At 45.4% G+C, this 13615-nt stretch overlaps 1 long non-coding RNA gene across 1 annotated transcript; it reads right to left on the reverse strand.

The window, feature by feature from the left end:
* Positions 1-6272: 6272 nt before the first annotated feature.
* On the reverse strand, positions 6273-7448 carry LOC119388819 (uncharacterized). Its single transcript, XR_005182851.2, has 3 exons — positions 7375-7448; positions 6703-6867; positions 6273-6520 (listed from the first exon to the last, which is right to left on the reverse strand). It is a non-coding gene; the product is annotated as an uncharacterized LOC119388819 (long non-coding RNA).
* Positions 7449-13615: the final 6167 nt, after the last annotated feature.

The following is a 13615-nucleotide window of genomic DNA, read 5'->3' on the forward strand; positions in this document are numbered from 1 at the left end:
CTTCAAGCGTATGAGGCGGCTTACCGCTCTCCTGTGGTAGAGTGCGAAGTACTCTAAATCGTTAAACACATTTTCTAAACACAGGCTCTCCTTACTTGGACGAGGCCTAAATTATACGAAGTGAAAGCGTTAGAAGTACGGTCGTGGAAAGCTGCGGTTTTTGCACGAAGCGAATATACCTTCACGGCTTGCTTACACACACACACACACACACACACACACACACACACACACATATATATATATATATATATATATAATATATATATATATATATATATATATATATATATATATATACATATATAAAAGCTTAGCGCTGCGCTTAAACTGTTATTAAGCAAATATTCTGTGAATACAGATTTCGGTGGCGACAGCGGCACAGTTCGCGAAAAACCGGACGCCGGCGAGTGCGCAGAAATGACGGCGTAAAATACAACCATTCCTCACATACATGTTTTTATGCACAGTGGGCTTGTCGAAGATCAGCCGTTTATGATATGGCAATATGACCTTTCATCGAGCTCTCTTGTCATTTTATGGTTCTATTTCATTGTATCACGCATGACCGTCGTTGTTGCCTGCAGCAACATAAGTGTTGCGCTGCTAAGCTTGTGGGTGAAGGTTCGATTCCAGGCATGGAGGAAAGAAAAAGCTAGGAGGGAGCATTGCGCAATGAGATAGATAGATAGATAGATAGATAGATAGATAGATAGATAGATAGATAGATAGATAGATAGATAGATAGATAGATAGATAGATAGATAGATAGATAGAAAGTGGTACGACACGCACGCACACGCCAAGCTTCGGTTGCCCGCATTGCCCGCCACAGTGGTCTAGTGGTTAAGGTGCTCGACTGCTGACCCGCAGGTCGTGGGATCGACTCCCGGCCGCGTCGGCCGAATTTTCGATGGAGGCGAAAATGGTAGAGGCCCGTGTACTTAGATTTAGGTGTACGTTAAAGAACGCCCCATGGCAGGTGGTCAAAATTTCCGGAGCCTTCCGGCGTCTCTCGTAATCATATTGTGGTTTTGGGAGATAAACCCCAACAATTATTATCGGTTGCCCGTATTTTCCCGATAGCGGAATGGTTCCTGTTTTTTTTTCTATGGGGGGGGGGGTGGTATGGTGTTAGTGTAGATCCAAATGTCTCATGTTGGTTGAGGCGCAGCCTTCAATGCAGCTCCTGTGTAAACGCTGATGTGAAACCACCAGTGATAGTGCACGCATCGCATATGCAAGCGTAGCGCAGAGGCAGAGATGAGACCGACGGGAAACCATGCATATGCACGTCAGTATTGTGGAAACGCTCCAAACGTTTCACGATGCTCACGTGGCCGCGGCACAGAGACCCTTGTACGCGGGAGATTCGGAAGAGGACGCTTTTGTTTGAGGGCTCCTATAACCCTAAACACGCATTGTAACGGAATTGTTTCAATGCATGCGTACGCATTGTATGGTTATAATTCCGTCGGAAAATCCCTTTCTATAGGTGCTACATGGCTGTGGTGATGAGTGAAGCACGCACTCTCCGTACTGCATCGAGTTGCCAACAAATCGCGATAGCTGCAGTATAGCTCCAACAAATCACTGTATCTCCGGACTACTGGGAGCTTGCGCTGTCCATCCATGGGACGTGAGTTACCCTCTCGTGTGATCGACCGAGCCCTGGACCGCGGACGTAACCACACAGGAACTTAAGAGGGTCTGAATGCGAGTTCGTTGTATCTGCCGAATTTTTTATTTATTTATTTATTTATTTATTTATTTATTTATTTATTTATTTATTTATTTATTTTTTATTTATTTTTTATTTATTTTTTTATTTATTTATCTATTCAAACTACAGCTAGGCTTATGGGGCTTAGAGTCCCACAAAGGCCATTGCGTAAGGGGAGTATAAGAAAATGTAACATGCATAGGCGGCTCAGAATTATAGAATAATACGAAAACATTGTTAATAGTTACAAAACGAAATATAATTAAGTGTTTATATGTCTGTGCACGCATAATAAAAGCCTTGTTGGCAGTCAGCGCCCAGTTCTACTGCTTTGTTTGCTCGTCCGTGTATTAAGTAGCGCTGTTTTGTTCTTAACTGAAGATACACAAAGGAAGGGCAATCCTTCCGCAACATAACCAATACAGTTTCTTCAATAAGATATTCTGCAATGAGAGAACAACTGGAACAGTTCAGAAGCGGCACCATGTAGAGACATATCGCATGCCAATATAACTCACACCGAAGGCGAGTGACGCATGCGCGCGAGTCGACGGCAGTGACTCAAGGCTGCAGGTCGTCCAGCCAGGGAGGAGTGAACGCGCGTTCTGTGGCGGTGACGCTCATCAGCGCGCCGTTAAACAAAGACACTGCAGCGAGGCAGCGACTGGCGGCGTCAAATGTGACGCTTTCCGAAAAGAGCCCCTCCCTCTCGCGGAGCGCGCGGGCTTGTTCTTCTTCTTCGCTCCTGGAGCGTATAATCGTCGCTGAAAGAATAATTGCGAATTCAGCGATGGGGCAAACAACTCTGCCCTGCAGCCCCCACTTCCTCGTTTTGACTCGCAAGCAGCCAACGAGCGAGCACACACAAACACACACTCACATACGCTCACGCCCTGCCTATTTTACTAGCCCCTTGGATTGCATGCACGACGACGACGACAGCTGCGGAGCCAAGCCAAGCCGAGGCAAGCCAAGCTGCTGCCGTCGCCACTTCCAAGCCTCCCCGTCAATTAGACAGATAATCGTCGAGGAGGGGGTAGAGGTACACGTGAGAGTGGAACGACGAAGCTGACGTGCCTGCGTGGTGTCTACCACCTCGTTATGTTACTTTTTTTGTGTGTAGGAAAGAAGTGTTAATTCTAAGGGCTCGTTTTCTTTGTTATACACAATATTAATGAGCACTAACAGACAATAATGCCAAGGAAAGTTAGTGCTCATTAATATTTTTTTGTGTGTGTGTGTGACTGCCGCAGTTCTCTCTTCACCAAGGGAAATGAAGGTTAGGCTTCCTCGCGTACACTTCTTCTTCTTCTTCTTGACTTCTGAAGAGCTGGTACACACACGCGTAAACGTGATCGTTCAACGTCGCCTTTGCCGCGGCGGGACTCGAGGTGCACAAGTACGCAGCAGCTTCTGCGAGAAAATTTGCCCCAACATCCGCGGCTGGGAGCTGTCGACGCTTTCGCACGTCCGCGCGCAACCTGGCAGCATGCAACGTCAAAAACAAGGAGCACTGTTCGGTCTTCTCTCGCTCTCTCTTTTGGTATCTAGGCATTTCGTGTACTTTCTTGCACAATTTTGCGTAACACGTCCGCAATGCACGATGGTGCGAAAGAAGTGCGAAAGTTGTTTTCCGATTGCCGCACCAGCAAATTTTATGGCCTGTAAAGTCAAAACAATCAAAACGAAATGAAAGCGGAGGAAAACCTCGCACCGGCCCTTCGAAAGGCACTAATGTGCAAGGCAAAAATTTGAGCTAGTTCGGGGGTGTAGAGCATGCGCATCTTAGCAAGCGCAACAGAACAAACACAGAAGAAAGAGACGTAAACAGGACTAGCGCCCGTCCTGTTCACGTCTCTCTCTTCTGTGTTTGTTCCGTTGCGCTTGCTATAGGATGCACATGTTCCACTAATTTGCAGCTGTTGCCTTCTTCCTTTTTAGTGGACCAGTGGTGAGTAGTGCGATTTACCCAATTTCTGTGGCACATAGCCGTTTGTGCTGATCATAGTTTCTAGCAGCCGCCGCTGCCTTTCCCGTTTCCTGGGCCAACTGTGGGAGTAGACAGGCTTACCCAATTTCTGTGGCACATACCCGTCTATGAATCGTGATACGGCACACCTATTATGGCAGTTTAAACAGCTTAAAAAAAAACAAGTGAAACTTGTTGAAACGCATAGCATTGGCGGCTTGTTATATTATCGTATGTCTTGGTTTTTGTTCCTTGCACTGTGCGATTGCACACTCTTGCAAATATGAGCAGCATGAGGACGATGAGGGCATACGCATAGGGATGAAAAGTTGGGCTAGTTGGTATACTTGCCTGATGAAATGGAACAACATGATTAATGATGCATGATGGAATGGGCATGCGCTCGTGGAAGCCTTTTGAAGTGTTATATAGTATTCCGTAGCACTGTCTTCTTGTCCGCGAGCCCGTTCGTGCTTTGGTCATATACCTGCTTCCACTCAAGGTACATCGAGAACCAAGGCCCTGACCTACACCGACTGTGCTTTCAGAATGCCAGGATCTTAGTTCATCATCACAGTGACGCACACGTTACTCACATCTTCGGCAAGAAACGTTCCTTCGAATCATCATAATTGTCATCTTATTCCCACTGTTATGCTGCACCATCTAATCATCGTCGTCATCATCCTGCGCTCTTATGAGTATTTCTTTACCTTCACCATGTTCACCTTGCTCCTCGATATAGTTGTGATGAGGCAAATGCACTCGCGAAGCGCAGTGGGGTCGTGTGGGGACTCTGGGACGTACGTGCTCAAATCCCTTGGTCAAATAAAGTTTTACCTCCTACTCCTCGCGAAATTGCACGTGCCACAAATTTTAGGACGGGCGCTAAACTGTATACACGCTATCGCATGGTCAATGTTAACGCGATAGCGTCAAAGAGCTCGTTTCGCAGAAACTCCAGTGTCGGCGTCGGTGTCGTTTGTTGAGCGAAAAATCAGCGTTGTCCGTGACCGAAAAATTGACAAAGGCGTAAATAAAAAAATAATAAAGATGTGAGATTCGAGTGAGAATCGAACACATGCCTTCCACGTGGTAAGCAGGCGTTCTACCACAGAGCCACGCCACTGTTTGAAACTGCTCCGGAAAATAACACTATATGAATGTGATGTACACTCTTAACCGCGTAACCTTTAGTAGAGGCATACATTTTTAAGATTCGTATCTGTCTAATTTAAAGGTTATGCATTACCTTTTAATATGGTAACTTCTACTATATAGGTCACGGTAGTTTTATAAGTCACAGAGAAACCTTTAAAGCAAAAGGTAACTAGCAACCTCTAAAATTGTAACTTTTATTAGAGGTATAGCGTGTTTGTGTCCGTATAGGTATTTGAAAAACTTCTAAACTGAAAGGTTATACAGTAAACCTTCAATGTAACTTTTATGACAAATGCAGCAGACCACTGAATGGAATTAACCTTATACAACCTCTGCATGCCTCGTGCAAAACTCTTCCATTAGAGAAAGAACATTACACGGGACATGCAGAAGTTGTGGGTTCATATTCCTTCCATTCAGCAAACTGCATTTTCCTTTCATTCACCTGGAAAATAAAAGTACCCTGAAAGAAAGACAGGCGTATCGGCTTACCATGCTTTTTAAGTGCGAATGCACTTGATAAGCGACCCTGAATCCGCCGTCCCATAGCAACGGCGCGAGGAAAGGAGAGGAGCGTCTGTAGCAACGGCACAGCGACGTCACACCCCACGTGACTGCTCGCGCTCCGCCTCCTCACCGCGGTTTGCGCGGGCGCGCGCCGGCCCCGCACCGCTCTTCTAGGTGGCATTGGGTGCAGTGCTTCACCGCTCCTTCTCTCGCCGTTCGCTCTCTCTCCTCCCTGCGCCCCACTCTCCCGTCCGCTGGCTGGGCGCCTCTCGAAATGTGTACTCGAGACGCCGCTGTGAAACGCCAACGGCGACCACAAGGCTGAGATTATGGCCGTCAGGTACAATGACAACACAAACAGGTGCTGATGAATGTGTAAATAAATGGTTACGGTACAAATCCTCGTCTCGTCATTAATTTACGCCATTAAAATTACTGCGCCGTGTACTCTCGGCGCAAGAAATGCATTCGCATTTCCTCACGATTCCCTTCGGGGAGGTGGGGGCATTTTTTAGCTTAGTGGTACGCAAACTTTCTAATCAATAAATGTTTATAAAGCCTGCGTGTGCATGGTAATTTCTGTGAGAAATATGTGAAATTGCTTCGCATACACAAAGCCGAACAGTTCATGCAGGAGCATAGGCTCTCAGACATTCGTCCGGATGCAAAGCAAATTAAACAAATTAGTCAGAGGAATAAAAAGCATGAAGCACTTTATTTAAAATTCAAAAATATACAGTGATTCAGCTATACGTAACTGAAAAGTTTTTCTTGGAAAAATATTTATATGAGGACTTCCAAACATCTGCCCAAATAATATTTGGCAATAAAGTTTGACCAACCAATTGCATATATAGTGATCAGACCTTCTTTTTCTTCAAAAGCGCCAAGAAACACTTCAATCGGTTTGAAATAACCCCACGTGGGATAGGTTCTTGAGGTCTTAAAAGTTTTTGAACCATATTCAGGGTCTGCGAAAAAGCAGACGGGTACATGAGGTTTTTCAGATAGTATATGAGAAAGCATATGACGACGGCACGCTCAATGTTCAGTTCCTTCAGGTGAATTATTTCTTCCTTGCTGCCTCCATATACCCAAGCTTGGTCCTTGTATACGTATACATGTGGTACAGCAATTTTTATTTCTGTCGGTAGAGCAGCCTGTAATTAGAATCATCAAAGACCCGAAAAAGAGTGTTATATACTAAATGCAGCCATTTGCTAGACATTTCAGCATTAGTCCAAGTCTATTTTTCGCACGTCATTTGACACATGAGCACTTATCAGTGCGTCTTTCACGCTTTTCGAATACAGTTAGGCAGAGAAAAAAGAAAATAACTTACCTCAATGATCAGTGAGTGCTCTGACGAACCTTGCAAGTGCTTCGAGAGCTCTAAAAATGAAGTTTCCCTTCCTTCCTTCTCTGAGAAAACTTGTGCCGCCTTTTTTAGCCGTTGTTCCGCTTCATCCACAGTGAAGCCAAAGCGCAGTTGGAGCTCAGCACAAAGCTATGGAAGAAGCAACAAACTTATTTCCCTCCACGTCCCTTAAAAAAGTGAATTTGAAACAAGTCATTCGGCCAGACCTATGTTATATTAAACCTTGAGAGTAAAGAAAAAACAATCGGGCCTTGAATACAACGCCACAAGATTAATTTTCCTGTGTGAGTTTACAACTCTACTGTGTGCCACTGCTCAGAAACAGATGCTTTACGATGTTTTAAATCAACGCTGATATGAAGTATAAACTTACAGTTTCTTCCACCAAAAACAATTTGGCAAGGGGTCTACATGGTGTTGGCAGCGGTCTTGGTATGTGGCTCTCAAGAGGCACAAAACCCTTTCGTAGTTGATTGTGGCCCCTTTTAAGCTGTTCGAAGCCAATAACTGGAATACACAAAAATACAAATATGACAAAACAATTAAGGCCCCCATTGAAATGGAAGGATAAAGAACATAAACGTCCTTTGGGAGCATTTTGTCTCGTATGAAAATTGAATAAAAATTGCAGCCTACCTGCAACTCTGCCAATGCCACCTCTTTTGTTAGTTCTGGCCTGGATTCCTCCAAGAGAGCAGTATTACTTCTTTTCTGCCGGTGCCGCTGCATTTTTCTTTGCAGGGAAAGCCCCCGTATGAAAACACTCTGTGGAAAACAGTAGAATAGAATGAGCATGAAAACATAAAAATATGGTGGAGCCTATTCAGGATAGAGTAATCTGCACAAAGGGAAATAAAGCTCAGTACATCGCACTCAGAGTTGAAAAATTTCGTCAGAGACTGCACCATTCATAGATCTCATTATGTTAAACGGCTATATCTATCAGTTTCAGCAAGGCCACTAATCTCACGGAACAATAGTTTTAACTGAAGCATTGCTTTGCGATTTTAACCCATTTTATACCACATTCTCTCACCTGACCACTCTAATTTCCTATTATCTCTTTATTTATATGCCGCTTCAAGGACACTGCGTTAATCTAAAGACCTCTGAATATTTGCTTTAAGCTTAGTCCATGCCCGTATTTTTCAAAAGCTTGAATAAACACGTCATGACATGCTCACGTGAACAGCACTTCTCGTGTGCTGAATCCGGGTGCCTGGCTTAGGCGTCTCCCACTTGCAGTGAGGGTACTTTTTGACAAGGGCATCCCCTAGGGCTTTGTATTTCCACCTTCTCTCCGCTTTATTCCCACAGTCTATTTGGCCCGTTTCACTTCAGAAAAGAAAATAGCGAGTTCATTCGCCCATATGAAGCACAAGAGCAACGGCTAAAGCTGCATGTGTATTTGGTACACAACATGCCTAAAGCAAAATCTAAGAAGCAAATACACACCACATTATGTCTACGGTAAATATAAAAATATATAACTCCCTCAAGAAATATAGCGACTTCTGAGCGAAGCTGGCGACACTGGCTCTTATACAACCTTTCGGGAAGATCTGTCCCTTGAAGTACAGGCTGTACGTACTCAGAGGAAGGCGACGGTTCTTGTCATGCGTAAAAATTTTTTTTTAGTTATGTAGCGAAACAAAAAAAATACCCCTGCATCCTATATTACCTACCATCAATACGTTTTTTTTTATTTTTCGCATAACGATGAGCTACTTGATCATCTAGAGTACATTTTGAAAGTTGTATGTCATTTTAGAGTCCTGACACATAACTTTGAAGCCTAGATAACTTCTGGGATAGATATTTATGGACACATGCATCATCTACAAAATATCGACGGTGAGTATAGGCTAGGACATGAATAAGCTGAACTGTGATCTGCATGTCGCGCAACTGCACGAGAAACGCCCGACTTCACAACATCAACGCCACCTTGGTCTAACGGTAAACAACCAACGGCCACCTGATTCACGAGTTCGTGTTAGCTGTCATCATCCTAGCCAGCGCTCTTTGCTATCACACCTCTGTAACGGAAAGAAGGGGCGCCTCCTTAGTGGACTTGCACGGGTGTACAAATGCTGACATCCTTGCCCCGGCAATGCAAATGTAAGGGAGAGGGGTGACGCATATATTTACAACATACCAGAGGGGATTATAGCAGCACCCTGAGAGCCTTGGTTGAAAAGAGTTTTCAATTCGGTGCTCATGTGAACGCGGTTTTGAGAGCTGATGTAACCAGCCATGTTTACACGAAAAGCGGTCCCGCCTCACTCAATGCTCTTTTAAACCGAAACTTCACTGGGCACCAGAACAGTCTTCCAATTATTAACCATCACACGCTCAAGTAAACGAGCTTTCCGGCCGTGATAAATGAGCCGTTAGCAACAGAAAACACAAGGTGCAAAATTCTTTTTTTTTTCAGTGCCTTTTTAATAATAAATACGGAGGGATTCACTGCTCACGCCAACCAGTATATGAGCATGGAGGACGGTACAAACGGAGCACACGGTCAATCAAATCACACCAAGGTTGAACATGGCTCCGCAAATGCGGACGAGCCCGTTTTATTTCGTGAAAAGGACACGAAGCACCTCATCGATATCCCTCTTCTCGCACCACTCAGCATTGATTCATGAGCAGATTAGATGCAATGACACTCCGCAGGTGCGTAGCCACGCCTAGCCGTGTTCCCTAGGCGAGGTACGCACAAAAACCACAGCGCAGATTAAGAGCCCACGACTGGCCTCATGCCCATATGCCGCCTGGCATACGTGTGCTCATATAACACCGGCAACAAGGAGCTCACACATGCACGCAGATTCTCCTACCATATATATGCTTCGGTGCACCGCATTGGAAGCGATTATTGCGCTTGGCAGCCGTAGACTAGGTTGTTAGATGAAGGAACGCACTGGTAAATGCTTATCCACTCATTTCAGCATCGTTCTCCGACTGCGCTCGCGGTGACATGAGAAGAACAAGGTGGTCGTGGAGAGCGCGAGGGGCCACACAAGTGCGCCACCGAGAGAACACAGAGCCGCCTTTTCATTCGCGTGCGCCTGAGTGAGGTTTGAATAAGTTCTGGGGCGGACAACGCTTTCAGCACAAACACTATACCGCAAAACGCCACATCAGCCAGAACATGGTACGTAATACTCCTTACCTAACAACGTTGCGAAAAGATGCCAAGCTCACACGTGCAGACAAAGCAAGTAATACGTGCTCGCGTGATAAGTCCGTCAATTGCAAGTGAGCACGAATTTTAAAAAAATATTGCCACAAAATTTATATCTTAATACTAGATTACCTAATTCTTGTATACGAGAGGCAACAACATTTGTCAGGGCATACAAAAGGGAAAACGCACAACGGCTGCAAAACAAAACTTTGCTTACCGAGATAAGCAATCCTGTTGTGGGCGCTGGGACTGTGGTCACAATAGTCGCATCGAATGCGAACCTCGGCATCGTCGAAGGCGCACACCACCATATATTGCTTGCAATCGCATTGGCGCTCATTGCACCGGCCACGTAACACGCCACAAACGTCTTTGTGCTTGACGGGCATTTTAAAATCATACCGAGCACGCCGCCACACGTCTACAACAAGCGCGTCACGTTCAGGTAGTGGGATGAGACTATGGTGTAACATAGTTGCTGTATATGGGCTCCCTTAGAGACTCATGATGACGCGAGAGGGCGCTGAGCGCAAGAGAGGTGCTATAATCGCGGAGCCGACAGCTTTGTGAACAGCCTCTGTAGCAGTTATTTCTGTGAGACTTCATATCGCGCAATTTCGTTGTGATTGTAGAAGGCAAAATTAGTAAATTGCTTGTTTCAGCCACTATAAGCTGAATTTAGAGCACAAGAGTGTTCCTGTTAGCGCTTTATGGGCGTAGTTTCCTGCAGCTCTGGCTGTTGGTCGCTAACGTGTGCTTCTGTTCGGTGTGTGCGTATATATATATATATATATATATATATATATATATATATATATATATATATATATATATATATATATATAGAGAGAGAGAGAGAGAGAGAGAGAGAGAGAGAGAGAGACTTGTCGATGGTCTGCCACCGGATTTGCGAACAAGGATACAGATATCCGCACAAGGGACCATCGTTATTGACGCGCGTTAGAAATAACGCCTCGTCTCCCTGGACCCGTCGTGTTTTCGCAGTTCTCTTCGGCAAACATTGCTCCAAATCACGACTGCCGAGTAGCGGGATTAGGCAGAAAACGACGCAGGAGACGAGGTACAGAAGCAGGTACCATACTTTTTTTCTTCTTACCGCGAACGTTGCGGTAGAACACCTCAGAATGCCACGGCCCTCTAAGTATTTCGTCGCTCTAACAACCACCTCGCCCACATTGCCGCGCGCCGTGGACGGCGCACTTGCCAGTATTCTAGCACACGCAAGCACCAAACCATTTCAGGGCTGCTTGCGCGCGATTGGAGCAATAGACTTTCCTTTCCCGATCGCCCTCTTCGAATCTGTAACCCTTGCCCCTTGAATGTAAACGCCTAAACGTATACGGCGAAGACTCTGTCAGCTCTAAAGGTCACCGTTAAAGGTATACACGAGCCATATACCTTTAAATTTAGATTGTAACCTTTGTGAATCATCATGTAAACCTTTAAACCTTGGGAAGACAAAAAACACAAAAACGTCGACCCATGTAACCTATAGGATAAAGGATAAATTTTGGTAAAGGTATACATAGAGGATACGCGGTTAAGAGTGTAGTTGGAGGAGTGCCCTTAACGCACGTAATATTGCGTGGCAGAAGCGTAGAATCGCGCCAGGCGTCAAAACATGTGAATTGCGTGACGAGTGGGTGTTTTAAAGGCCCGTTCACTAGAAAGCGTCCAGACATATTTAATCATCATCATCAGCAGCAAAAGCATCAACAAAGTGAGCAGCTGCGTAGTTCGCGAAGGGCCCACTATACGCGTCCTTAAGGACGCGTATAGTGGGCCCTTCGATGATTCGCAAGATGATGAATTATGGCGTAGTGGCCACAGCGCAAGTGTAGTTGAAGTAGGTTTTTTGGGGTAGCTCGATACGGGCCAATGTTACGCGCACAGGCTAGCAAGTAAGAAGGCAATGCCCACGGATCCCGATTATCTTGAAAGCGAAGATCAAGCGTCCTCCAAGTTTTTAACTTAGATATTTGAGCCGGCGAGAATGCAACTTGTGTCAGTTGCGGAGTAATCGCGGAGCCGTTTTCGAGATTCGCGCTTTCAAACCTCGGACAAAATGCACTGTTCTTCGCTCCACTTCTTTGCGAACAAAGATGTCCTTTGTGCACTGGAGCATGAACTTTGATATTTGACGCTTTAAATATCAGTATTTCAGTGAATGCGGGAACGATTTCTGTAGAGACTGGTGTCAGCCTGAGAATTCCTTCCATGCATATGTACCCTTGCTCAGTTAACTCGCCGACCACTACTCGTAATTTGAAACCTGTGCCGTAAAGCAATTAGTTGAAATATGATGATAAACTTCTTCATTAGTGCAATATGTCATCCTATTTCTCCGGGAAAAACGTCCAGCTCTTCAAATAATCCGGCTTTTTAAGTACTAGAATAGGGCTAACTATGCAGCCGCATGCAATATTTTTTTTTAATGCAAAGGTCTAATAAGAAAAAAAATGAACGGGTATATTCTTTTGAAGCATTTCTGATCGCTAATTGACTTGATGTGCGTTATGATTTGCTCCTCTCGTTGTTGTTAATCTCAGGGAGACCGACTAGCACTGTAGTTCCTCATGTAGTAGCGGTGAGCAACATCCATGTGGTGACGGTAATTAATAATCATTGGGCTTTTATGCCCCGAAACCACGAAATGATTATGAGAGACCCCGTAGTGGAGGGCTCCGAAAATTTCGACCACTTTGGGTTCTTTAGCATGCACCTACATCTAAGCACACCGGCCTCTAGCAGTTTGCCTCCGCTGAAATGCGGCCGCCGAGGCTGGGATTCGATCCCGCGACCTTTGGATCAGCAGTCAAGCACCGTAACCACTACGCCACCACGGTGGGTCATGTCGCGATGGTTGCAGAACTGTTGAGCAATGGCTGCATTCCACTTCAGTATAGGGTTGTATATGTAAGAGCTGACACCATCAGACGGTGTGAACCCAGACGCGCTATACTCAGGGGGACAAAGGGAAAGGGATGCGACGCCTCAAAAAAGTACGAAACCGTACGCTTAACGTCATACAGCGTAAACCCAATTTCCTACCGTCAAAGGAGAATGCTGTCTTGAAGGACCGTTCATGCTCTGAACAATATTAGAGAAAATGGATAGGTTTGCCTCAACGCTCCTATAGGCAGCTGGTTGAGTTTGATAAGGTTCGAGTTATCGCCTTGTTGCAGCTAAGCCGTAAAATAGACCAACTGAATGCGAAGAGTGCACAGTAGCATGATGCGGGGTCGGTTGGTGGAGCTACCATACAGCTGTTCTATTCTTTACCAGCTGTCGGGAAACGTTCACTCATACGAAGTCCGGTGTTCATCACCTTCCGATTCTTTCCCGTCATGACGCACGCGCAATTGCAGTAATCGCTCCTCTACAATGGCCTTGCTGCACGGCGCCTAAAACGCCTAGCGTGCGCGCTGTATGCAGCAGTTGGGTTAATGTGTGCCAACAGCAATTAGCTTAACCACACCACATAAATCTTTCTTCTGCTACGCGTACGCACACACTGAGGTCAGCCTGCGTATATTTCTCAATTACAATACACAGGAAGGCTGGAGGAAGTCGGCCCATCGAGGAATCACGCAACATACACAACGCTCGCGCCCAATGCCAGCCAGGCCATTCTTTAGTCAGTGAACCCAAGATCGTTTTCAA

Source organism: Rhipicephalus sanguineus, chromosome 4 (assembly GCF_013339695.2).
Source record: "Rhipicephalus sanguineus isolate Rsan-2018 chromosome 4, BIME_Rsan_1.4, whole genome shotgun sequence".
NCBI lineage: Eukaryota > Metazoa > Arthropoda > Arachnida > Ixodida > Ixodidae > Rhipicephalus > Rhipicephalus sanguineus.